The sequence below is a fragment of the Physeter macrocephalus genome, chromosome 17 (assembly GCF_002837175.3).
Source record: "Physeter macrocephalus isolate SW-GA chromosome 17, ASM283717v5, whole genome shotgun sequence".
NCBI lineage: Eukaryota > Metazoa > Chordata > Mammalia > Artiodactyla > Physeteridae > Physeter > Physeter macrocephalus.
In genome coordinates, this window is record NC_041230.1 from 30,592,333 (window position 1) to 30,619,419 (window position 27,087).

General features: G+C 34.4%; 1 long non-coding RNA gene across 1 annotated transcript in view; it reads left to right on the forward strand.

The window, feature by feature from the left end:
• LOC114484016 (uncharacterized) overlaps positions 1-27,087 on the forward strand; it is a 739,540-nt gene that overhangs the window by 303,969 nt on the left and 408,484 nt on the right. Inside the window, exon 5 of the long non-coding RNA XR_008615544.1 lies at positions 22,581-22,729. This is a non-coding gene — a long non-coding RNA (uncharacterized lncRNA). The remainder of the gene's footprint in view (positions 1-22,580; positions 22,730-27,087) is intronic.

A 27,087-nucleotide genomic window follows, 5' to 3' on the forward strand; every position in this document is an offset into this window, starting at 1 on the left:
TATTTACAATAGCCAGGACATGGAACCAACCTAAGTGTCCATCGACAGATGAATGGATAAAGAAGATGTGGCACATATATACAATGGGATATTACTCAGCCATAGAAAGAAACTAAATTGAGTTATTTGTAGTGAGGTGGATGGACCTAGAGTCTGTCATACAGAGTGAAGTAAGTCAGAAAGAGTAAAACAAATACCGTATGCTAACACATATATATGGAATAAAAAAAAATGGTCATGAAGAACCCAGGGGCAAGATGGGAATAAAGATGCATACCTACTAGAGAATGGACTTGAGGATACGGAGAGGTGGAAGGGTAAGCTGGGACAAAGTGAGAGAGTGGCATGGGCGATATACACTACCAAATATAAAACAGATAGCTAGTGGGAAGCAGCCGCATAACACAGGGAGATCAGCTTGGTGCTTTGTGACCACCTAGAGGGGTGGGGTAGGGTGGGTGGGAGGGAGGGAGATGCAAGAGGGAAGAGATATAGGGACATATGTATAACTGATGCACTTTGTTATAAAGCAGAAACTAACACACTATTGTAAAGCACTTACACTCCAATAAAGATGTTAAAAAAATCATAATCTATCCCAAAAGTATATGATTACATTCACATATAGCATTGATATTTTAACATTAGTTTTATACTATTGTTTGTATATATTTAATTTGAGAAGTTCAGGAAGGATAAATGTTCTTCGGGGGTTTTTGTGTACAAATTTGAAATTTGTAGAAAGAAAAACTACTTTTAATATTTAGGGTTTCAGCATAAAATAGAATTCATCCCAGTTGGTTCAAATGTAGAGATATTAAGGGAACAAAGAATGTTGAGGAATTCATAAACTAGTAACACCAGGACGCTCAAAGGGCTGGAAGGAGGTAAGGGAGAAAATGATGACACCAGAGCCCAGTGAGAGCTGGAATCGTCGTGGTCACAGGGCTGCTTAGCAGAGGGATAATTGTGGAGCATCTCGGCTGCTGCCAGAGATGCAGCACTGATGCAGGGAGGGAATGAGGAACAAATTAATTGTTCTCTCTTCTCCTTGTTTTGACTCTCCTGGAGGATGCCTCATATTGGCTGACTCAGTACAGAAGCCCGGAGGTGAGGAAACCCCGGTGAGGCAGTCCTCAGCAATATGGATCCTTAGGCACAGAGTGGGGAAGGATGGAGAATGGGTAGAAGGAGAGACAGTAGCCCCAGTGAGGGTACTTTAACATGTGTATCAACTCCAGGACTCTTAGTGTTTTCATGGAGGTGGGAAGAGAGCTGGAGTGATGTTACCCAAGGCTTGCCCATAAATTTCTATTTCTGAGATATACTCTGCTAAACACGAGGTAGAAGGGTTTGTGGTCAAATAGACTAGTGAATTTCAGAGTGGGAAATAGCCTATTAACAGGTTGCTTTACTTCAAAATTTCTCAAAGCCTTTAGGTTTTGAAAATATCAAGCTTAACAAAGTTAATTTGAGAGAAATTTCAATAAATATTCCACAGAAACAGTGCCCATATAAAATATGTTGGAGAATACTGAAATTATTGGATTGAAGTAGAAGTCTAAGAAAGAGACGTCTTTGGAGAGTTGAGAAATAAACTCTATTCCACTTATGACATTGTCATTCCTTTCTTCATGAAACAAAAGTATACAGCACTTGAAGTCAGAAGAAATGGAAAGGTAAAGGGAAAATTGTCTTCTTCTTCTATTAATACTTCAACTGTGGGCATTCCTGCAAATTCACATGTCAGTGATCTGATCTTTCTTTCTATATATTCTCTTAATGAATGCCCTCTTCCCCCTGGTTTCAGTTCTAACCTCCATTCTCATTATAATGCAATCGAAAACTGCCTTCCTATGTTCTAGTTCAGAATATCAGGTACAGATTTTTCAAATGGTTATTTGCTTTAAGCAAGCATCTCAGATTTATCATCAGGTTGTCTAGTTATTTGGTCCTGGCTAAGTTGCTTAACCTCTCTTCAACTGAATTTCCTTATTTGTGATATGATGGAGTTGGGCTAAACACAATTTGTGTAAAAATGTTGCTTCATGTATGGTTATTTTAATTCTCCCAAATTTCTATGAGTCACTTACAATCTCCTGGAGAGAATTTTACATTCGTATAAATCCATGAGTTCCCCAGAATGAAGAACAGGTACAGGAAGTTGTTATTTGCAGTTCAGAAATGGGACAGGATTTGAAAAGTAGAATCCAGAGTTGCTTATTTGGTCCAAAGTTACCTCTTTGGAAGAGGCTGTGTTCAAATCCATGGACTATGAGGTTTCCTGGAGGAGCAGCCCAACAAACCATAGACAGTCACATGAATATATCAAGAGGGATGGCTTTGCTTCCTGTGCATCAGGCGCCTGGAGGTGGGGCCTGTCCAGTCTGCTGACAGTGGCGGTCCTGAAGGACTGCCCTGGTAGTCTGAAGTCCTGTAATTCCATGCCTCTAAAAGAGGATATCACTCCCCAGCTAGCAGCTGGAGAACACTGATAAGATTGACACTCCACAGGTCTTCACAGAAGGGTCCCAGTTTTTCAACTGTTGTAAAAACCTGAAAACTGAAATAAAAAGCCCAAACTGAAAACTGGTGAAAAGTATTTCCCAGTTGAAAAACTATCAGAACAACAAGAAGCACACTACAGTACTATTTCCACTTCCTTAAAATTTCCCCTTCTCAAGACATTAAAACATGACTGACTGTGCAGATATTTCAGGCACTCAAACCAATGTACGGGTAAAGAAAATCTCAGTCCCCTTAATTAAGGATTCTCAGTATCTTGAGAGGGAAATCAAGGTCCAGCACCTTTATAAAGGATGATTATTAAGACAGAGCTAATGGAAAAGACTCAAATGCATTTGTCAAGTTTGATTAATGTGTTTTTATTTTAACATTCCCATGGTTAATTAAATCTATCATAAAAATTAAAATAAAAAACATCCCCTTCTCTACCTGCCATCCATCTATCCACCTTCCAACAATAGGTAACCGCTGTTTTGTTGCTTTTGAATTCTTCCAGAGCATTTCTGTGCAAATATGCTAATACGGATATTTTCTTTTTCCCAACCTATATTCAAAAATGGTGCAACTTGACAAAATATATATTATATGTCTTTCTAATTCAGTGCATTAGAATACTCTCAATTTTTAGAAATAGCTGTGTGGTATTCCATTATATTAGTGTGTCTCAATGAGAGGGAGCAATTTTGTCCCACTTGGCACATTTGGCAACGTGTGGGGACATTTTTGGTTGTTGTAACTGGGGGTGGGCTGTGCTACTGGCATCTAGTGGGTACAAGCCAGGGATGCTGTTAAACATCTTACAATGCTCAGGACAGCCCCTCTTCTTCCAAAGAATTATTTGGTCCAAAATGTCAATAATGCTAAGATTGAAAAATCCTGTGTTATATGGGTGTACCCCAATTTACCTATGCCCTATTGATGGACAATTGACTTATTTCCAAACATTTGTTATTACAGCAATGCTAGAATGAATAATTGCATATGCTTTATTTCACATACAAGAGACTATTTGCAAGAAGTAGAATTGATTGTTAAAAGTCAAAGAATTTTTCATTTCAGAATGAAAAACCTTCATGCATTGGGAGTTTTGTCATTACAGTCCTTTCAGAAACTTGTTAAGGTTTATTTCCAACTACACTGCCAACATTGTGTGTTAAAAAGCATTAAGAAATTTATCAATCTGAAAATGTTATTTGAGTCTGTGTTAAAGTTTTCTTTCTCTTATTATGTTAGGTTGAGCATCCATTCATAATTAAGGGCCCATTCAGTGTTCTATCTTTCATGCATGGTTGTTTATAGTTTTTCCCCAGTTTTAAAAAATGTTTGTTTTTATTTTTATTAGTTTCTAGGGGCTCTTTTTTTCTGTTTAGTGATTTGCAAGTAATACCCCTGGTGTGTCACTTGTATTCTGACAGTGTTTTTAAAATTTTATTTTATATATTTCAACCATGAAGGTTAAAATATACAATTTTATATATTATATATAATATAAATATAATAATATATAAAATATAACAGTATGATTATTATAATATATATTATATAAAGATAACTATAAAATACTTTTTTTTTTTTTTTTTTTTTTTGCGGTGCGCAGACCTCTCACCACTGTGGCCTCTCCCGTTGCGGAGCACAGGCTCCGGATGCGCAGGCTCAGCTGTCATTACAGTCCTTTCAGAAACTTGTTAAGGTTTATTTCCAACTACACTGCCAACATTGTGTGTTAAAAAGCATTAAGAAATTTATCAATCTGAAAATGTTATTTGAGTCTGTGTTAAAGTTTTCTTTCTCTTATTATGTTAGGTTGAGCATCCATTCATAATTAAGGGCCCATTCAGTGTTCTATCTTTCATGCATGGTTGTTTATAGTTTTTCCCCAGTTTTAAAAAATGTTTGTTTTTATTTTTATTAGTTTCTAGGGGCTCTTTTTTTCTGTTTAGTGATTTGCAAGTAATACCCCTGGTGTGTCACTTGTATTCTGACAGTGTTTTTAAAATTTTATTTTATATATTTCAACCATGAAGGTTAAAATATACAATTTTATATATTATATATAATATAAATATAATAATATATAAAATATAACAGTATTATTATTATAATATATATTATATAAATATAACTATAAAATACTTTTTTTTTTTTCTTTTTTTTTTTGCGGTGCGCAGACCTCTCACCGCTGTGGCCTCTCCCGCCGCGGAGCACAGGCTCCGGACGCGCAGGACTATAAAATACTTTTTTTTTTTTTTTTTTTTTTTGCGGTGCGCAGACCTCTCACCACTGTGGCCTCTCCCGTTGCGGAGCACAGGCTCCGGATGCGCAGGCTCAGCGGCCATGGCTCACGGGCTCAGCCGCTCCGCGGCATGTGGGATCCTCCCGGACCGGGGCACGAACCCGTGTCCCCTGCATCGGCAGGTGGACTCTCAACCACTGCGCCACCAGGGAAGCCCTAAAATACAATTTTAATTGATTCATTCTTTCATGGTTTCTGTGTTATGAGCTACTTTTAGAAGAAGTCTTTCTGATAATTTGAAATCCAAAGTTTTCTTTTATTGCTTTTCTGTTTTTATTTTTACAATGAAATCTTTGATATTTGGTAATTTATGTTGGTATTTGATGTCATATGTCAATTCAGTTTTTACCCCCCAGCTAGTTAAGTAGCTGTCTCAAACATAGTTTTTGAATACTCCATATTTTCCCACGGATTTATTATACCCCTTAAAACATTTATACCATCCTCATTGGTGTTTGACTTCACTCTGTATATTGTGCTCCATTTGTCTGTCCTTGTTCATGAGAGGTACCACAGTCTCATGTTTTTTTCATTATTGGACTGAGTTCATGTTTATTGCTTTTCTTTTTTAGAGTTTTTCCCTAGCCATTTTCGCTTGTTCATTTTTATAAGAATTTTTAACAGCTTTATTAAAATGTAATTCTTATACTATTCACCCATTTAAAGTATATGGTTCAATGGTTTTCAGTATAATCACTGATATGTATGACCATCATCAGAGTCAATTTTAGAATATCTTCATCACCTTAAAAAGAAACATTGTACCTTTTAACTGTCACCTCCCTATCTACACATCCCTCTACAGCCCTAAGCAATGACCAATCTACTTTTTGTTTCTATAGATTTTCCTATTCTGGACATTTCATACAAATGGAATCATACTATACATGGTCTTGTGTGACTGGCTTTTTTCACTTAGCAAGTACTTTCAGGGTTCATCCAAATTGTAAAATGTATCAGTATTCCATTCCTTTTTAAGGCTGAATAATATCCCATTGTATGGATATACCACAGTTTATCCATTCATCACTTGGTGGACATTTGGGTTGTTTCCTCCTTTTGGCTACTTTGAGTAATGCTTTTATAAATATTCATGTGCAATTATTTTTTGTGGGTATATGTTTTCATTTCTCATGGGTGTTTAACTAGGAGAAGAATTGGTGGGTCATGTGGTATTCTATGTTAAATTATTTGAGGAAGTGCCAGATAGTTTTCCAGGGTGGATACAGCATTTTCTTTTCCTATTAGGAGTGTATGAAGGTTCTGATTTCTCCATATCTTCAACAATGCAATCATTTTCTGACTTTTTGTTCGAACAGTCCTGGTGGGTGTGAAGTGATATCTCATTGTGGTTTTGATCCATAAGAATTTTAATTCCTTTTGTTAACATAAAGATAAAAGATTAGTTTTATTGCAGTCAATATGGAGAGAACTGAAATCATTATATATTTTAAATAAATATAATTATCATATGTGCTAGTTTTTTCACCATATAATTCATACAGACATTTCTTATCAAATATATCCTCACAGGTTTTATATTTAGTTTGTAAATTTAGATATTCAGTTTAAGTTTTTTAGCTGGTTGTGTGTATAGACATTTCTTATCAAATATATCCTCACAGGTTTTATATTTATTTTGTAAATTTAGATATTTAGTTTAAGTTTTTTAGCTGTTTGTGTTTGCTTGTAGAAAATCTACTATCTAAAATATTAAATTTGTACATTGCTACATTACTAAGTTTTGTTCCTAACAGTGGTTTTCATTTTATTATTATTATTATTATTTTTACATCTTTACTGTAGTATAATTGCTTTACAATGGTGTGTTAGTTTCTGCTTTATAACAAAGTGAATCAGCTATACCTATACATATGTCCCCGTATCTCCTCCCTCTTGCATTTCCCTCCCATCCTCCCTATCCCACCCCTCTAGGTGGTCACAAAGCACCGAGCTGATCTCCCTGTGCTATGCAGCTGCTTCCCACTAGCTATCTGTTTTACATTTGGTAGTGTATATATGTCCATGCCACTCTCTCACTTCGTCTCAGCTTACCCTTTCCTCTGCCCATGTCCTCAAGTCCATTCTCTATGTCTGTGTATTTATTCCTCTCACAGTGGCTTTTAGTTGATTCTTTTGAGTTTTTCAGTTATGAACCATAAGACAATTACTTCCTCTTTTCAAATTTTTATACTTCATAGTCTTATTTTTTTTTCTTGTTAAGTTTAATGTTATCTTTTGGGTTAAAATATGTTTTATCACAATAATATTAATATTTGAAAGTTTTTAAAAGTAAAAAATAGATGTTTAACTGTATCAAATACTTTTTCATTGTATAAGAAGATAAACAGCACTTGGTCATGATGTATTATTCTTTTGATGTGCTACTGAATTCCAATTGCTAATATTTTATTTAAGATGTTTGATTATCAGAGATGAGATTCGTTTGTAATCATCTTTTGCAGGCTAACACTGCCAAGTTAAGAATCAGTGTTGTTTTGCTTGATTAAAAGAAATAATTAAGTTTTAGTTCTTTTTATTCCCTGAAACAGTTCAGAAAGCTTTGGAATTATTTGCTCTTTAAAATTTTGGTAGAGTTCTCTTGCAAAAGAGTTTAGGTTTTGTGGTAGGCAAAATAACGCCCCTGCCCCCCCAACAATATCCATGTTCTAATCCCTGGAACCTGTGAATATATTAGGTTACATGCTGGCAAGGGAAAATAATTAATATTAAAGTAAGAAGTTTATCAAGGTGGGCTCAATATAATCACAATGTCCTTTAAAGTGGAAGATGGAGGCAGATGAGGTAGGAGCCAGAGAGAGATGTGACTATGCTATGCTGCTAGTTTTGATGCTGGCAGAAGGGGCATACACCAAGGAATGCAGGTAGCTTCTAAAGCTGGAAAAAGGAAGGAAACACATTCTCCCCTAGGACCTCCAGAAAGAATGCATCCCCGCTGACACATTGATTTTAGCCCAGTAAGACCCATTTTGATCTTTTGACTCCCAGAACTATAAGAATAAGTTTGTGTAGTTTTACATTACTAAGCCTGTTATAATTTGTTACAACTGCTATCTCTATATATTTACATATATATACAACAGCTATATATATATATTTACATATATACATTTATATAAGTATATATTTATATATATTCATATATTTACATATGTATATGTATAGTTATTATGTAATATCAGTGTGAATTTGTATTTATATGTGAATATATATATATCAGTATTCATTAATTCAATCTTAGTATAGTTGGCCCTCCATATCTACAGGTTTTGTACCTGTGGATTCAACCAACAGTGAATAAAAATGTTTGGAAAAAAAATTCCAGAAAATTCCAGAAAGCAAAGTTTGAATTCAATGTGCATTAATAAAGTGTTTACATAGCATTTACATTGTATTAGGTGTTATAAGTAATCTAGAGATAATTTAAAATACATGGGAGGAGGTTATATGCAGTACTAAGCCATTTTATATAAGGAACTTGAGCAGCTGAGGATCTTGGTATCTGTGGGAGGTCCTGAACCAATACCCTGTAGATACTGAGGGACGACTGTATATATATATACATAAAGTAGTTTCAGAATTACTAATCCATACCTCTGTGAGAAACAAATTTATCAACTAGAGTACAATATTTATGTACAGTTATTTTTTAATCTTTAGCCTTACGGTATCCATTCAGACCATCACTCTTATAAAATTACTTAGGTTAGCTCCCTTTTCCTGCCTAACTGATGTAAAGAAAAAGGTCTTTGCTAATATTGCCATATAAATTTAAGACTACAAATTTTCCTCTGAGAATCTCTTTAGCTGTATCTCATGGCTTGTTATTAACTAGTATATTTAATATTATAATCTGTTTTACTGTCTTTTGTTTATATTCTTACTAACTTAGTTTTGTAGTATACTTCTCTTTTTGCCAGGTGGTAGGGATGATTTATTTTCTGGCTTTGTTATTGTCTTAGTTCTGTTGCATCCAATTAGAGAATACTGTTTTATTTACACATTTCTGAAAATTATTGACAATTTGTGGCATAATATATATGATCAATTTTGTGACTCTTCCATGGGCATATGAAAATAAAGTGCATTCTTTATTTTCAGGGAAGAAAATTTAATGTATATTTGTTAAATTTAAAAAATTTTTTTAAGTGTTCTTTTATTAAATTAATTTTATGCACTCGATATTTCATAGTCCGATATCTGTGAATTAAAGCTTCTTGCTTGTTGCATATTTCTGTGTATTTCCCTCTTATGTCTTTCACAGTTTTTGCTTTATCACCACTGATGCAGCATCATTTAGCTTATGCATATTCATAACTGTTATATGTTTATGCAGGTTGTACTCTCACCAGTATAAATTGTCTTTCTTAGTCTAGTTTATTTACTTGTTTTTGGCCTGAATTCTACTTTGTCAAGTGCCCGACTTTCTTTTTGTTTGCTTTTATTCCCCTAGATTTTTCTGGTTTTGATTTTCCATAGTGTCCAACCTGAAAGTTTTCATAGATATTCTCACTGTTTTAATATTAATTGACATGACAGATATATCTGGTTTATGTCCAGTTTTTAGTTTTTAATGTTCTTTTAGTTTTTTTTTTAGTAAGTGTTGTTTTCTTTGCTTTCTCTTTGATTTTCCATAGTGTCCAACCTGAAAGTTTTCATAGATATTCTCACTGTTTTAATATTAATTGACATGACAGATATATCTGGTTTATGTCCAGTTTTTAGTTTTTAATGTTCTTTTAGTTTTTTTAGTAAGTGTTGTTTTCTTTGCTTTCTCTGGGTTTTCTTTGTCTAAGAGTTGACCTTTATAATTATTTTTTTAAATATGTGTAGCCTTCTATTTGTTAAAAAACGTAAATGGCTTCTTCATATGAAGTACCTTCCCAAGGTCATCAGTGATGGAGCCATAATTTAAATCACATAATATTTGTTCTGTGCAGTTTTTTTTTGTTTTGTTTTGCTTTGAGTCAGTATAGGCTCTAGGGACAGTTAGTCTGGAGATGTACTTCAATGATCTTTTAAGCTTTCTGTAATTCCCAACCCTCTTTCTGGATCACAAGTTTGTATAATTTATTTGAACATATATTTAATGCACAAACCAAATGAATAAATGAGTGGCCTGAATAAATGATTGATAAAGATGGAGAATTTTTAGGTAATTGGTTTAACATTATAAGATAAAATGTAATATTACTGATACAAATTTTCTTTTTGTTGTTGCTGTTTTGTGTTTTTTCAGTCTTCTTCCCTTCAAAAATATTTATGGCAGGAATATGTTAAATTTTATCGTGCCTCTGACGAACTTGCTACCTTTTGAAAGATTTTATACCACCCTAGTTGGAGAAAACTGGGCTGTTTTGCTTCTTCCACTTGCCTTCTCTCAGATCCTCTGCCGATGTGTGTAAAAAGTTGAAAATTAGTGATAAATCATCCATTTAAAACAAATGCTTTTCTAGAGATATAATAGTTACAAATGACAGACCAGAGGGTACTTGTATCATGTGTTGTGTAGAGGAAGAAAAAAGATGCAAAGCTTACCTGACAGCCAGGTCTTTAAAAATGTCTTTGAATGAATCGGTGCGGAATAAAATCTGAGCTAGATTTAATCACATGAGGAAAGTTTCCTGAGCTTAACATTTTATTTCATAGAATGACCATTTCATCCCATTTCAGAATCTTAAACATGTGTCATTTTGCTCAAATGCAGTTTACACAAAACAAGGCCACAGGCCTCTCAAGTTAGAAAGACCAGACGTACTGGAGTGAGACCCAGTTGTTTTAGAATCAGAGCTCTATCCGTTGATGGAATATTTCTTAACCTCTCTGACACTTGGTTTTCTCGTCTATAGAATAGATGAGAATAATACCTATCTTCCAGAGGGAAGACACCTTAAATAAGACAGCGGGTTCGTGCCCCGGTCCGGGAGGATCCCACGTGCCGCGGAGCGGCTGGGCCCGTGAGCCATGGCCGCTGAGCCTGCGCGTCCGGAGCCTGTGCTCCGCAACGGGAGAGGCCACGGCAGTGAGAGGCCCGCGTACTGCAAAAAAACAAACAAAACAAAAACAAACCTCAAAGAAACAAAGCAAACAAAAAAAAAAGAATTCCCTTTCTACAATCCTTGTCCAACAGAAGCCTGTTGAGGACTTCACAGACAGTCCAGAGTAGCCCAACTCATTTAAAGCCAATCGGGAAACTACTCAACAAGCTGACCTTTGTACAGCTGTCATGAATGCTCTGTATCAAAGGAGAAATGAGTCCTATAGGATTACGACACTCTTAAACTGTGGGCTTTGGTTTATTTTCTGAGGAACTGTTTTATTCTTCTCCTGACCAAGCTGATAGTGATTTAGGATTATCATAGCTTTCCTAACCAAGTTGCCTGATAAATGTTCATATTGGTAAATTTGCGTGCTAATACATGTAATGCTAATAAGAGTCAGCAATGAAATTAAGTTTGCTTTATTAATTTTTCAATATTAAATTTCACTAACAGATGCATTAAAAATTAATTGTCATCTTTATTATGCCAACTCTAATGAAAAGACATACATCATTAGTGATATGCTTACAGTATAAAGTGTGTAAGAACATTTATGAGGGAAAAAAATCAATAAGCTCATTAAATGTGTTTATATTTGTTCCTCCAGTGTCAATTATTCCCGTAGTTATTAGCATATTCACATTATGACATAAAACCAATGAATAACGTTTTCCCGTATAGTAACCTGATCTTGTCTGTCTAATTTTAACTAACTTGTGTTTCGTAATATTTTATGTTTTATATGCAAAATCTTAATATTAAAAAAAGTTTGTGATTGAGATTGAACGAGATTTACCCTACATTTGAATGCACATTTCTAAAGAGTCAAAATAAGCCTAAATCCACCATTTAGATTAAAATTATATGTGTATAAATGAGCCAACATTTTAATTCTACCTCTAGACAAAATGAGTTCAAATTCTGTAAAATGTCTATATCTGGAAAGTATCTCATTCAAATTTGGATCTGGAGACTAAATGACATCTTATTTTGTCCCCCAAGATTTGAAAACCTAAAAGATCACTGTGTCTCCTGCTTTATACTACTTTAAACATATTTTGAAATGAAATATAGTATTCAAATCTCTGGTTGTAAAACGGAAGAAACAACAGACCCTTGGTGTTTAGTTCTATTAAAATTTTCAAAGCTTGTTATTTGATAGACTTACTTAAATCTGTATGTTTTATGTATGTATATGTATGTGTATGTGTGTGTACTGTGTGTATATGTGTGTTCTATTTAATAGCTTATTATTACCACTGTTTTGAATTGAACTGCATTGCCATTTGTAGAAAGTATGTCACAATATTATAATTGCTTTTAGTAAATGCTAAATGGTCCTACTCAATCTAAGTGTTTGAAAGACTACTTAGTGTAACAATAATGCAAGAAGTTAGAAAAACCTTACCTAGGTGAATGATAAATAAATACGCTTGCATATCTAGCAAATACTATATGAATGTGTCAGCCTCTGAGATAAAAGGGCATAGGATAAGGTTAAAAGAGGGTAAGAAATTAAAGAAAACATTAGAGTAAAAAGAAAATGTACAGAAAATTTAATTGATGACCCTACTAAACTGAACAAAGAATTCTAAAGACCTGATATTTATTATAATCATTGTAAAGCAGTTTGAAGTTAGGCTAAGGCTCTCCAAACCTTGTGATTTAATTCCATGGTTATAAATAATCCAACTGGAAACTTACCCACAGAAATGGCCCTTGGAAATTGTTATGGAATGGAATTATGAGCCTGTACTTGGCCTCTTGAGCCACAATAAATGTGTTGTAAGAATGTCAAATACATGTGATACCTTTTGTGAGAGATAATTTTAGTGGCATAGACTGAAACTTTAAAAGACCTGTGTGGAGATACAGTTCCATAATTCTCGTAAGAAGAGAAGGGTGTGAAATTGACAGGCAAAATTTCACAACCTCTCATTTCTCCCAAGTATATTACCATAGCAAGGCTATGTATTCTGTATTTCGGATTCTAAATACTTGCATTAAATATTTTTGCTTTACCTATACTTTTCTAAACTTCCCCCCCACCCCACATCAAAGAATATTAGAATAGAATGCGGGGTTTACTAAAGAAAGAACACAAAATTTTAAGTAGTCAAAATTTCCCCCGAGATATTTAAAAAAATGTTTAAGGTAAATTAAACCTAAACCAAAAATTAAATCAAATTATATTCTGTGTGCTCAGTTTTCTGTAGGGAACCAAAAGTCACTGGAGTATAAAATTCTAATTAATTATGTGGAATGCTAATGGATTTTAAATTAAAAATGTGTGCTCTTTAACACCACCTCACTCCATACAGTTTTGCAAGTGGATATTACAATGAAACTGTCCTATAAAATCTGGAATGCATGAAAGGTATAATTATCACTTTTCCAATTTAATCTGAGGAGAAGAGCTGTACTCTTCATCAAGAGAGGCTTCCTGCAGATTTGTACTTTGACAGTTCAACCTGAAGGAAGGTTTATTATTCTACTCCACATACAGTAATGGATTCACTGGTGACGTTATTTTAGCAACCAAAGTATTGTTACAGCTTTTCTAATTTTGTAGTAGTTTTTAAGCCTAACTTCTTTTGCAGATATGGAAACTGAGGTTGACACCAACAAGGTTTCCCATTTCATGTTGGGCATTTAACTAATCACAGCAAGCCTAAATTGAAAGGACCAACTATGAATCCATGTCATTTTAAAACATCAAATATAGAAACTCTTAACTATCAGGTCGTTACCAATGTTCTCCGTAATACTGACCCTTTGACATTGTAATTCTTTGTAGAGAAGACTCAGCAGTGACTAAAACGGACAAAGTCCCTTTCCTTTTGGAGTATAGAGCCTGGTGTAGGAAGATAATTTCGTTAAAAAAAGGAAAGAAACATGTATCAGATTGTAATATAATAATAATTGAAAGGAAAAGGCTAAAGTAGGGTAGGGGTGGTTAGGTGAATGGTGGTTGCTATTTTATCTTGCGTGGTCAGGAAACATTCACTGACAAAACGATGTCTTAGCTGACACCAACAGGGCATGAGAGAGCAAACTATATGAATATCAGGTGGAAGAGAGCTCCATGCAGAGGAAACTACAAAAGCAAAGGCCCTGAGGTGAAAATACCTTTTTATGAGACACACAAGTAGTCCAGGTCTTGGGACAAAAGGAGGGTTAGGGGGCTGGTGACCATATGGGCAGAAGTAAACAGGGACCAAAAAAAATGGCCATTGAACAGAACAAGGCAGAATATAGTCTGTTTCTGTGGCGTCATCATGACTAAAGATAATATGGTGAGTGTGGGCCACAGAAAGATGAGGCTGACTCTATTGTCTTAGAAGTGAGGATTACTAGGGGGAGGAGGAAAGATGCAGAATCCAAGAGAACTATGAAAAATCCCTTGTCAACTCATACCTCCAATGCATGCTTTTGTTTATTTGTTTGTTTGGAAGAAGCAGTCCTTTTTAGAGAAATCTAGTCAAAAGTATTTCATGAGCAATCTTGTGCTAGGACTTTGGAAACAAGAGCAAAGCACTTATCCATTGTACTTATAAGTGAGGTGTCAAGTAAAACAAAGTCTTAGAACAGACACTCTCCCATCTTCTAATCTTAGCAAATGCTATCTTTTGACTTCCTTTATTTCTATTCCCCTTCCATACCTAACTTTTCTTTGTTTTAAAGAACAAGTTTATGTCATCCAGGAATTTCTCCTCTTGCTTCCTCCCTGCCACGTCTTCCCACTCGGGTCAGATTGGTGCTTCTCCTCATTATGTTCTGCCTGCTGTCCCCAGTCAACCTACAATGACGGCACCATGAGAACAGAAATGTTGTGTGTTTCTCTCAGTATTATATCCCCAATACTTAGACGAGACCTGAAAATAGTAGGTACTTGACAAATGATTAATGAATGATTAAGGAATGAATGAAAAGCACTTAAACAACTAAATAGACAATAGGCATGTAATATCTTTCCCCACTGGGCGATGTTTCTTTTTCACTGAAGTTCTGGCACAGAACTTAAAAAACACAGTAGGTGCTTCATAACTGGATTGGTGGATGAGTGCATTAACAGAAATTTAGGCTTATTCTCTGCGGTTTGCACCCGTGAAGAACAACACAGGTTTACTTCTCCCAAGGTGCTATTTTCTTTGGTCCCAGATAAACCATACATTGATATGATTGCTCAGAGGCCTAGGTAGTTAGATAAAATTTAATTTTATAAAACTGTATCATTCCAAAGACAATGGTTTAAAAAAATCTGGTTATGTTTACAAGTTGACTATTTTTTTTTAGGTTAACACTAATTCTGTAGGATCTTGATATGTGTGATTTGATTTATGAAAACTGTATCCAACACACATAAACATAGTTTCTTTAGCCTATTAAAGATTTTGTAGCTGAATTAATGTTTGTTGTGAAAAGCAGGGGATTCATATACAACTCTTTTCTTTCTCTTGAAACAATTCCCAGGACTAGTTTTGCATGAATAAACTTTGGTAAATACTTCCTTACATTGTGATAGAGTGGGAATTCAAGGAAGTCATGTTTTATTTAGTTAAAGTTTAGAATAGGAAAAAAAAGTTGATAGTTGTTGAAGTTGGGTGATGGGTATGTGGAGGTCCATAATATATTATTTATACTCATAAAATTTTATAAGATTTCTAAATCTTATAAAGATCTGATTTTTTAATAATAAAAAGCTAAAATTTAAAAAATACACAGGGTTGTCATCTCACTTGTTCTCTTCTTGAGAATCAGTAGTTTGGTCATTTTAGTTATTTTGGCCCAAAACTCAATTTAGATATTTTGTTAGTAGTTGAGTGACCATATCCTATATCATCTAAACCAGGACCCTGCTGGGAATGAATGGAGGTGCTTTTAATGTGTTAGGACTGCAGTCACGAAACAGGGCTGTTCAAAACAAACTGACTCAGGTGGTCTACCACTTGGTAGGTAGGACTTCTACTGAATATCTTTAAAAATTGAATCCTCTGAAAGTCAACAAATAAATGAGTCAATATAATAAGCAAGTAAACCTCAGGAGCAATGCCAGTTTTTCCGGTTTCAGCGTTTTCTTAGGTGCCTGAATCTGTGAACGAGGCAGTTCTTCATGAAGGGAGTGTTCTGCCTGCTTCTTTGGGAGAATGCCTTTCCAAATGTAGGCTTCCTGGCAGTAAGCTCTGCATGGCTTGGACATACTGTGCGTGGCTAACCCTCTGAGAGTTAAGGAGTTCCCTGGTGCCAGTTGGCTGTCGAAGATTACTTGGTTCCCTGCCAACTCACTGCTCCTGTGGCAGTCCCTGAAAACCTTCTCCTTATTCATCCATGCGACCAGCCAGCTGGCAAGGGGGTGATCGCTAGGCTGTGAGCGGGTTGCTGGCGATGAATGCCACATGTGCCTCAGGAGTCTCAGACGAAGGCTTGATATGGTAGGCGCACAGTTTTCTCAAACAGAATTATTTAGGTCTGATACCTAACGTGAACATGGTTGGTATATTTATATAAAATATGAAACTTGACTAATTTATTTTTGCGGTAACAAACCGTTTCACATTTTCAAAATTAATTCTATTTACTAAAATTGTTTCAGGTTTTTTTTTTGGCCCAGCAATATGAATCTTAAATCCAAGTCAGCTTGAGAGTAACAATACCATGATGAAAAGTACTACTCAAAAAGTTCAAGGCTTTCCAGAATGAAACTTGACTAATTTATTTTTGCGGTAACAAACCGTTTCACATTTTCAAAATTAATTCTATTTCTAAAATTGTTTCAGGTTTTTTTTTTTGGCCCAGCAATATGAATCTTAAATCCAAGTCAGCTTGAGAGTAACAATACCATGATGAAAAGTACTACTCAAAAAGTTCAAAAAAGTTCAGAAAGGTACTGCTCAAAAAATACAAGTGTTTTATTGGACTTACTATGTTTTAATAAAACTTTTACATACAATTAATTTTTGACCTTATATTCTGATAGATTTGAAGAGAAATAGTTGTCTCTCAGTAAACACCCATCATTCAAATAATTTAAATCCATATCAGCTGCTATAAAAATTATATTCCTGGGCTTCCCTGGTGGCGCAGCGGTTGCGCGTCTGCCTGCCGATGCAGGGGAACCGGGTTCGCGCCCCGGTCTGGGAGGATCCCACATGCCGCGGAGCGGCTGGGCCCGTGAGCCGTGGCCGGAGGCCCATGTACCAAAAAAAAAAAAAATAAATAAAAATTATATTCCTTCTTCATCAAGAGCTCTAAAAATGTCAGGACACTTTTATACAAGAATCCAACTTTGAGGAATTCAACAATGAGAGAAATGGTCAAAAATATTATGTGTCACAGCTTTATTTATAACTGTGATTAACAATAAATAATTAAATAAATAATAATTGAGAAAATAATTAAACATTTTGTTAAATTCAGTACTTGAAATGTAGGCATTCTTTAAACAAAGGGTATTCAATGACTTCTAAAATAGTCATGTAACTGATTTATTTTTGAAAGCCTCCTTTTAATCTAGCTATAGATATTCAGTACTGTAAATATATATAGAGAGAATAATATTGGAAGAAAATATTCCAAAATATTAATTGTTATCTGTATGTTTGGAGTTGACATATAATAATGATTTCTATAGATTTTTTTTTGTTTTATGAGTTTTCTCAAATGTTCATTAATTACTGTTGTTACTAATTTAACTGTTTTAAATTAGGTCTATATGAATTATATATGTATATGTAATACATACATACATATGTGTGTGTATATATATGTATACTTATGTATATATGGAAAGATTTATGCCCTCTAACCCCAAAGCAGTTTGGACAAATTTACCTTATTTCCAGATTCTGTCACTTGAAGGTTGTCATGTTGAGGAAGGTCTAAACTCCATCAGTAATGTCAATCTTAAACCTGTAGTAGTTACCACTAATTTATTTAATACTATTGGTTTTAGAAAATTTATATCATGTGCTTATAGTAAATAAATTTCTTCATGTTTCTTCTGTTACTAATAAAAATATGTTATAAAACGTGTCTCAGCTAACTGACTGAGGCAGAGTCAGATATTTCTATGTATCTGTAAAAAATGTCTCTAGATTATTCATATTGTCTATAAATAGTTCATTATTTTCATGTACATCCTGTTTTCCTGAACTCTGTGTATAACTGCCCAAGTGTGGATAGACACATTTATATTTCATTTATAGAAGACACCAACTTTAAACTTGACCTTTGTGTATGAATTTGAGATCTTTGAAGATCAAAATAATAGTGTAAATATCCCTTATGTATTATATACATCTGTGCATACTATACAAAAGTATATAAAATAATATAGTGCAAGCTAAAAATATACATGTTAAATATTATCTATCCAAGTTTATGCTGTCTAACTTTTTAATAGGCTCAAACAAAATATTTTAGTTTATTTGTTTTATTTAATTTAGAGGGAATGCAATGTTAGCTTTTTAGGATGCTTAAATCAAAATTGTGCTTTGATTTGTATTTATTATTTTGTATTTCTATATAACAAATGCTTCAAAGAAATGACCCTTTTTATATAAGGGCCTAAGATTAATATTTGGGGAATGGTATTGAAGAGAGAGGAAGATGCCAACAGCATCCTAAATACTACTTAGTTAGCAACTTAGTTAACAATTTGAATAGCCTAGATCATTTTTCCACAAATTTTGATTTTTTTTGTCTCAGTTTTTTTACCTTTGCCTGCCATGTCTTCTGTAACCTGAACCAGTGAAATTCTATTGATACATTTAAGCTCATTTCAAAAGCCATCTCCTCCATCAAACCTTCTTTCATCCTTCGACCAAAAAAAACCCCATAATTTCCCATGCTGATACAATCTCTTCATAGCTCTTCTAGGACACACCGCTATATACAGCATTGTGTGCGTATATGTGTGTTTGTGTGTGTGCAAGTTTTCACGTATACTCAATTTCAGTTTGGAGAAAAAGTATGAACCTTGGGCTCTAATGGGTTTTGACTCACAGGTACATAAGTACCTATGAGTCAAGGTACATGTCCTCCTAGGTACCTATCCTTGGCCCCAAGACATCAGTTATTGCTGTCTGTATTGAGACTAAAATAGACAATCCAGCAGTTAGTGTGAAATGAAGTAAGTAGATGTTAAAAATGGTTTAACTTTACTGAAACATAGCAGCAGTTCAACTATGGCCAGTTTATTATTATTATTATTAAATATTAATATTTTTTGTATCCTCTAATGTATCAATCACAGTGTTTATATTAGGAGCTTGAAAACATTTAAAACTTTTAATTGACATATATTTTAATACATAAAGGCCTTTTTTATGTTGGGAGCTGATTTAGCGAGATTCCTTATTTTAAATAAATGTCAAACAATTTAGCAAATGATAAATGCATTATGTCTTAATTTGTTTAGCTTTCTCAGCTCCTTATTAACTTTAACCTTTTAATTTGTATACACATTACATCAGGTAAATAACTACTTATAGCTACTCCACTATGCTTTGTGCTGTTTTTTAATAATCTATTATAAGCCTCCATTTTAATGAGGCAGCATTTAGGGAATTTCAGTATTAAACATTTGATATTTTATTAATAATATATTTGAGTAGGTTAAGAATAAAGGCTAATCATAATTGTTCTTTTTTTAAAAAATAATTTGCAGCAACTACAGATCCTCAAAGAAATATTTACAATTCTTAATATCAAATACTGATTTTTGAGTTTCCTGTATTACTCTTTATCCCATGAAAATATAGATTTTGATTATTTTTTATGGTGTCTATTTCTAACGTGGTGCTCTTCGTGAAAACTCATTTGCTTGGTTGTGATGCGGTCTCAGAATTGTAGTGCCTGAGGGAGCAAGGCATTTTATATGATTTTTATGATGCAACAGGCTTCCTTATAAAGAAGCAGAGTGCACTGTTTACAATAGCCAGGACATGGAAGCAACCTAAGTGTCTATCAACAGATGAATGGATAAAGAAGATGTGGCACATATATACAATGGAATATTACTCAGCCATAAAAAGAAATGAAGGGAGATGCAAGAGGGAGGTGATATGGGGATATATGTATATGTATAGCTGATTCACTTTGTTATACAGCAGAAACTAACAGAACACTGTAAAACAATTATACTCCTAATAAAGATGTTAAAAAAAAGGAAAAAAATATAATAAAATATCTTGTGAATTAAAATAAATAAATACATAAAATTAAAAAAAAGAAGCAGAGGAAGGCACAGTTTAGGAAATCTAGGTTTTAGATCTGTTTCCACTTAACATCCATTTTTATTTGTTAATTCTTTTATTTATCTTTATTTATCTTCCCAACTGCTGTTTATAAAACCTGCACTATGTGTCAGAGACTGGACTGAGTAAACATTGGAGACATAGCAGTGAGTAAGGGATTATGATAAAACTTGTCCTATGTTCTGTTTTTAATCACTCTAATTATATTTTCAAGTACAAGGATGCTGTGCTCCATTTTACAAATGTATATTTATGTTTTGACTTCAAAATAACACATCCCATAATTGTTGGACTCTATCATTATGGTAATCAGAAGACCCCACAACTGACTGATAAGATAACCAAGAGATTTAGGATTAAGCCTTTATCAAACTCTTTGAAATTTATAATTCATAAAAAATAATTGTTTAGGAAGTGCAAGACATCTCACAATCTTTGAATTTCCTGAAGTATCACAATGTATATCCTTTACAATATATAGGAAGCTTGGAAAGTAAAGTATGTTCACTTTTATCCCCAGCCTTTTATCTTTTACTCAGGAATAAAACCCTCCATAAAATAAACCCCACAGTAAGTGCTGTGTCTACCACCATGTTTCATTAGACTGTGCAATAAGGTAAGCATCAAAATGTTGGAAAATAAACAAAGCTGACTTTTATTTCTGTTATCCTTCAATATGGATAAAATAAACATGTTTTCTGTGGAAAGAAAAATAAAGCATTCTTTGTCAGAGTCAATGAGACAATCCTCACCTAAAAATATCTTGGATTTTTCTTTGAGCTTCAGTCTCTGAATGCACTAGGTAGTCAATAAGATTAATTTCATGAATTGTTCAAGCATAATGAGAAGCCAATATATTTGAAACCAGTTGTTAACTGGTAGCAAAGTTAAGCAACATTTAGCCTAATTAATTAACCAAGCAAACTATCCAGTTTTTCCCACATAGCTGTCTTCTCTTAAATATTTGTAACACGTCGCATCTTTTAAAAAAATACACAGCTATGTACCATGAATTATAAATTAAATACTTTGCCTATGCTCTGTTTAACAGGACTGCCTTTATTCTGGTTTTATCCTTATAAAATATGTAATATTTTTATGTACTGATTGTACTCCTCTATAGCCAATTGATTACTCAACAAATATATTCTAATGTCAGACACTGTTTGCAGAAACCTTATAGTGAAAACCATGTAGTTTAAATGGATGTTAACCTGATGTCTATATTTGAAAAAACTAATTTTCCACCATTACTGATTGCATATCAGTTCAGCCTTGAAATTATCTTCCTTTAATGATCTTCGTACTTAAAAGGCAGATTTAGTATCATTTCAGCTTTTCCCACTTTGGTGATGCGTTCTTCAGTTAAGCAATTTCCTCATTGCATTTGCTACAAGGAACCAAGGATGCAAGTCTGCATTCCCCTGTACATGAAATGAGGGAAAACCATGCTGCGATAGTCACCTCAGCCATCACGCATTCAGTTTAAACATACAGTAATACACTCATACTACAGGAAGGCTTGCTGTGTTTGTTTGCAAGCTAGTATGCCGTACGTACAAGTCTGTGGTTTTATTGACGTATCCCTTTCCATTCCTGTGGTTTTTAATTGAAACCCCCACTGCTTTGCTCAGCTTCAGGAATGCAGAATATCGGAGTTTTACATTTACTTTCCAACTCAGACAAGAGGAACACAGAGGCTCCATTCTGTGTAGCAAACTCCTAACATTTTAGTGTTTCCTTTGGTCTTTAATGAAACAATGAGCCTTTGCATATAAATTGGGAATTAGTGGCTGAATGAAATCTGAATTTAGGAGAAATTTCTGTTTCAACTTCTCAACATATACAATTGTTATTACCTGTAGAATTGGGACTGGATCTGTGTCCTCAACAGACTTTTAGAAACCTTTCCTATTTGTAACACTCTCTAGTAAATGCTGAGAGTCAAACATGAAGGAAACAATTTTTTCTCTTAACATGAGTTGCTAACGCTGTGACAATTATTACCTGGCCTCAAGGAGCCATGTTACTTAAAACCATGTAATTTAAAGAGATATTAACCTGATGTCTATATTTGAAAAAAACTAATATTTTACTAGATTGCAGTGGAATTGGTGCTTATATTTCTCTCTTTTCCCTCTGTCTCCTATGATCATGTTGTAGTAACACAGAGCTGAATATTCAGTTGGTATTGAATCTTATAACACATGACTGAGTGGTTCTTAAGGATTAACCTCGGTCATTCTTTTCTTTCCTTCTTCCTCTCCTCTGCTCATCTGTAGATCCTAGTTTGACCAAGTTTTAAACCATTGTATAAGGAGAATCTTTTTTTTTCAAACATTTTTATATAAATATAAAAATTCTGAATATATAGAGCTATTTTTTTTCAGTACCTGCGAGGTAGCAAAAGTATCACCTTCCTCCTGTATTTCCTCTGTCCAGGGCCCAAAGTCACCTTCGTATGGTCTGCAAAGAGGACAGAGTCAAGAACTGTTAAGTTTGCATTGCAGTTTCACCAAGGATAGAAAGTAGACCATGAGACTGCCAAGGAAATCCAGCATTTTTCCCGATTTTCCTGGCCAGAAGTTAAGGTGAGTAAAGAAAATTATATTGTTACCCAATTTCCTACAAAGCCTAATTTAAATTTTTATATAATATACATTATATGTTGATTTTCTGGAATATGTTGAAAAGTCACTTGTTTTCACAGATGAAAATAACAAGATAGGGTTTGTAAGTACTAAAATTTTTCTATTTTTATGAAAGAAATGGAAATGAAGAACTTTATTTTTTAATTATGGTGATTGATTAATAACAATAGGTTGAGATTCATAGTGTAACATAGATAAATCCCACCAATCCAATTAGTAAAATGAAGTATTTCTTTTCGACAAAGCATTAAAGATTTTAGGAAGTTTGTTTAAAATGCTTTGAAGGTATCATTCATTTAGCATAGCATTGTATTCATTATAGTAAGATATAAATGCTTAATAGAACTGCCCTCCCATTGTGTATGGTTGATAATACATTGTAAGGCAGAGTCCTTCACTTAATCATGTACTAATGCAAGATTTGCATAATGAGAATTGGTGAGATTTGAGGTGACTACAGTGAATCTCTAGTTCTACTTCCACCCCATCTCTCTTTTTTTTAAAGTGATTAAGCAATATATGTATATCTGCAGAGATATTGACAAAATGAAGAATATCTAATGCCAGTGAAGCAATAGTAATAATACTAAAAAGTGGTGTAAGTAATGAAAAATAAATATCTAAAGCAAAACATTACTGGGTTTCTAACAGATCTTTAAGATTTTTCTCCATTTTGATAACTTTTAGTTAGATAGTTTAAAAATCTATAGACATGGGAAGATTTCAGATTGATAAGTGATCTGCTCATCTGAAGAACAATATCATAGGTGAGATAACACAGGCTTGAAATTCTCATGGGCCAGTGTTCATAATCTGACCCTCTTACTTGGGCATTTGATTTAATCATTCTGAGATGAATTACCACAAAAGAATATAAATTTTGCAGAATTTTTGTAAGTATTACAAATAATTGAGGTCTTAAGCCAGCCTTTTAAAAGATATTTTTCCAACGTGCATATCCTATTGTTGTATGGTACTTTTCTTAGTGTGTGCATTTTTATTGATCACTGATCATTGATAATATAGGTCTTATGTTAAATTGATTTGGTATAAATTCTTAAGTTTTAAATTAAGCTATTATATACTAACAAGGCTATATTTATAAACTTCATTAAGATAGTGGTTATATTTTCTTATCAAATCAAACAAAAATACTACTTAATAGCAACTTAATAACTTGAACGATGATCTCATCATATTCCATAAACATTGCTTTCTCTTTAGCTACTGTTATTAAACATGATGGTCTGCATTATATAGTATTTGTATTACTTTGTAAGGGGAGAGATAATGATAAAGACCATTATCACGATTACCACTGGAAAGGCTGATCTAAAAAAAAGAAAAAAATAGGGAAAAAATATTCCCATTACTGAGAATGTAAAAGGGATATAACAAAATTATAATAAGAGACACTAATGAATAATTTGATACCAGCATAGTTTTAAATTTAGGAAATAAATGAATTCTTTGAAAACCATCACTTGATGCCAAAACTGACAAAAAAATAAATTGAAAAACGTCTCAAGAATTGAATATGAAATTAAAGACTTTCCCACAAGGTAAGTACAAGTCCAGTTGGTAGTATATCCACACAGAAACAGAAAAACATTATAATGCAAAAACAAAGAGGACCTAAATTAAATGGAAGGCTATACCACATTCATGGATCTGAAATTCAGGATTTTTAAGATATCAGTTTTCCCCAAATTGCTCTATAAATCAGTGCAATCTCAGTCAAAATTCCAATAGGATTCTTTGTTATTGTTGAAACTAAATTTTCATATAAATTTTATTATCAGATTTTCAAAAGATCAAAATGGTAAAAAAAAAAACTATCATAGAAGAAGCTTGAAGATTTACACTACCACATATTAAGACTTGCTGTAACGTTACAGTTATTAAGAAAGTGCAATATTGGTGAAAAGATAGATGAAGAGAATATTGAAGTATAATAAAGGGTCGGGAAATAGAGTCACATATGGTCATCTCATTTAGAAAAAAGTTGCCTTTGCAGTCCAGAATGATATGATTATTTATAAATGGTACTTGGTTAATTAGAAAGCTATAAAACATAATATTTGGTAGGTACTTGGTTTCCAAATTACCACAAATTTGTGGCTTAAAACAACATAAACTTATTATCCTACGGTTCTGGATATCAGAAGTCTGAAGTAAGTGAGAAATTATCACCTAAAAAATCATATCTTTGAAATTAGAAGTTGGAATACTTAGAAATAAGAGAATGTGTGAGGAGATTGGTTCAAGATGGAGGAGCAGAAGGACGTGCGCTCACTCCCTCTTGCTAGAGCACCAGAGTCACAACTAACTGCGGAACAATCATTGACAGGAAGACACTGAAACTCACCAAAAATATACCCCGCATCCAAAGACAAAAGAGAAGCTGCAGTGAGACAGTAGGAGGGGCGCAATCACAATAAAATCAAATTCCATAACCTCTAGGTGGGTGACTCACAAACTGGAGAACACTTATACCACAGAAGTCCGCCCACTGCAGTGAAGCTTCTGAGCCCCACATCAGGCTCCCCAACCTGGGGGTCTGGCAACAGGAGGAAGAATTACTAGACAATCAGACTTTGAAGGCTAGTGGGATTTGATTGCAGGACTTTGACAGGACTGGGGGAAACAGAGACTCCACTCTTGGAGGGCACATGCAAAGTAGTGTGTGCATCAGGACCCGGGGGAAGGAGCAGTGACCCCATAGGAGACTGAACCACACCTACCTGCAAGTGTTGGAGGGTCTCCTGCAGAGGCAGAGGGTGGCTGTGGCTCACCGCAGGGACAAGGACACTGGCAGCAGAAGTTCTGGGAAGTACTCCTTGGCATAACCACTCCCAGAGTCGACCATCAGCCCCACCAAAGAGCCTGTAGCCTCCAGTGCTGGGTCGCCTCAGGCCAAACAACCAACAGAAAGGGAACTCAGCCCAACCCATCAGCAGACAAGCAGATTAAAATTGAGCTCTGCCCACCAGAGCAACACCCAGCTCTACCCACCACCAGTCCCCCCCATCAGGAAGCTTGCACAAGCCTCTTAGATAGCCTCATGCACCAGAGGGCAGACAGCAGAAGCAAGAGGAACTACAATCCTGCAGCCTGTGGAATGAAAACCATATTCACAGAAAGACAGGTAAAATGAAAAGGCAGAGGATGATGTACCAGATGAAGGAACAAGATAAAACCCCAGAAAAACAATTAAATTAAGTGCAGATAGGCAACCTGCCAGAAAAAGAATTCAGAGTAATGATAGTGAAGATGATCCAGGACCTCAAAAAATGAATGGAGGCAAAGATTGAGAAGATGCAAGAAATGTTTAACAAAGACCTAGAAGAATTAAAGAACAAACAAACAGAGATGAACAATACAATTACTGAAATGAAAACTAAACTAGAAGGAATCAATAGCAGAATAACTGAGGCAGAAGAATGGATAAGTGACCTGGAAGACAGAATGGCAGAATTCACTGCCATGGAACAGATAAAGAAAACAGAAAGAAAAGAAATGAATACAGCCTGAGAGACCACTGGGACAACATTAAACGCACCAACGTTCACATTATAGGGGTCCCAGAAGGAGAAGAGAGAGAGAAAGTACCCAAGAAAATATTTGAAGAGATTATAGTCAAAAACTTCCCTAACATGGGAAAGGAAATAGCCACCCAAGTCCAGGAAGAGCAGAGAGTCCCAGTCAGGATACACCCAAGGAGAAACACGCTGAGACACTTAGTAATCAAACTGACAAAAATTAAAGACAAAGAAAAATTATTAAAAGCAACAAGGGAAAAACAACAAATAACATACAAGGGGACTCCCATAAGGTTAACAGCTGATTTCTCATCAAAAGCTCTACAAGCCAGAAGAGAGTGTCACAATATTTTTAAAATGATGAAAGGGAAGAACCTACAACCAAGATTACTCTACTTGGCAAAAATCTCATTCAGATTCGATGGAGAAATCAAAAGCTTTACAGACAAGCAAAAGCTAAGAGAATTCAGCACCACCAAACCAGCTCTACAACAAATGCTAAAGGAACTTCTCTCAGTGGGAAAACAAGAGAAGAAAAGGACCTACAAAAACAAACCCAAAACAATTAAGAAAATGGTAATAAGAATGTACATATCAATAATTACCTTAAATGTGAATAGATTAAATGCTCCAACCAAAAGACACAGGCTCGCTGAGTGGATACGAAAACAAGAACCATATATACGCTGTCTACAAGAGATCCACTTCAGACATAGGGACACATACAGACTGAAAGTGAGGGGATGGAAAAAGATA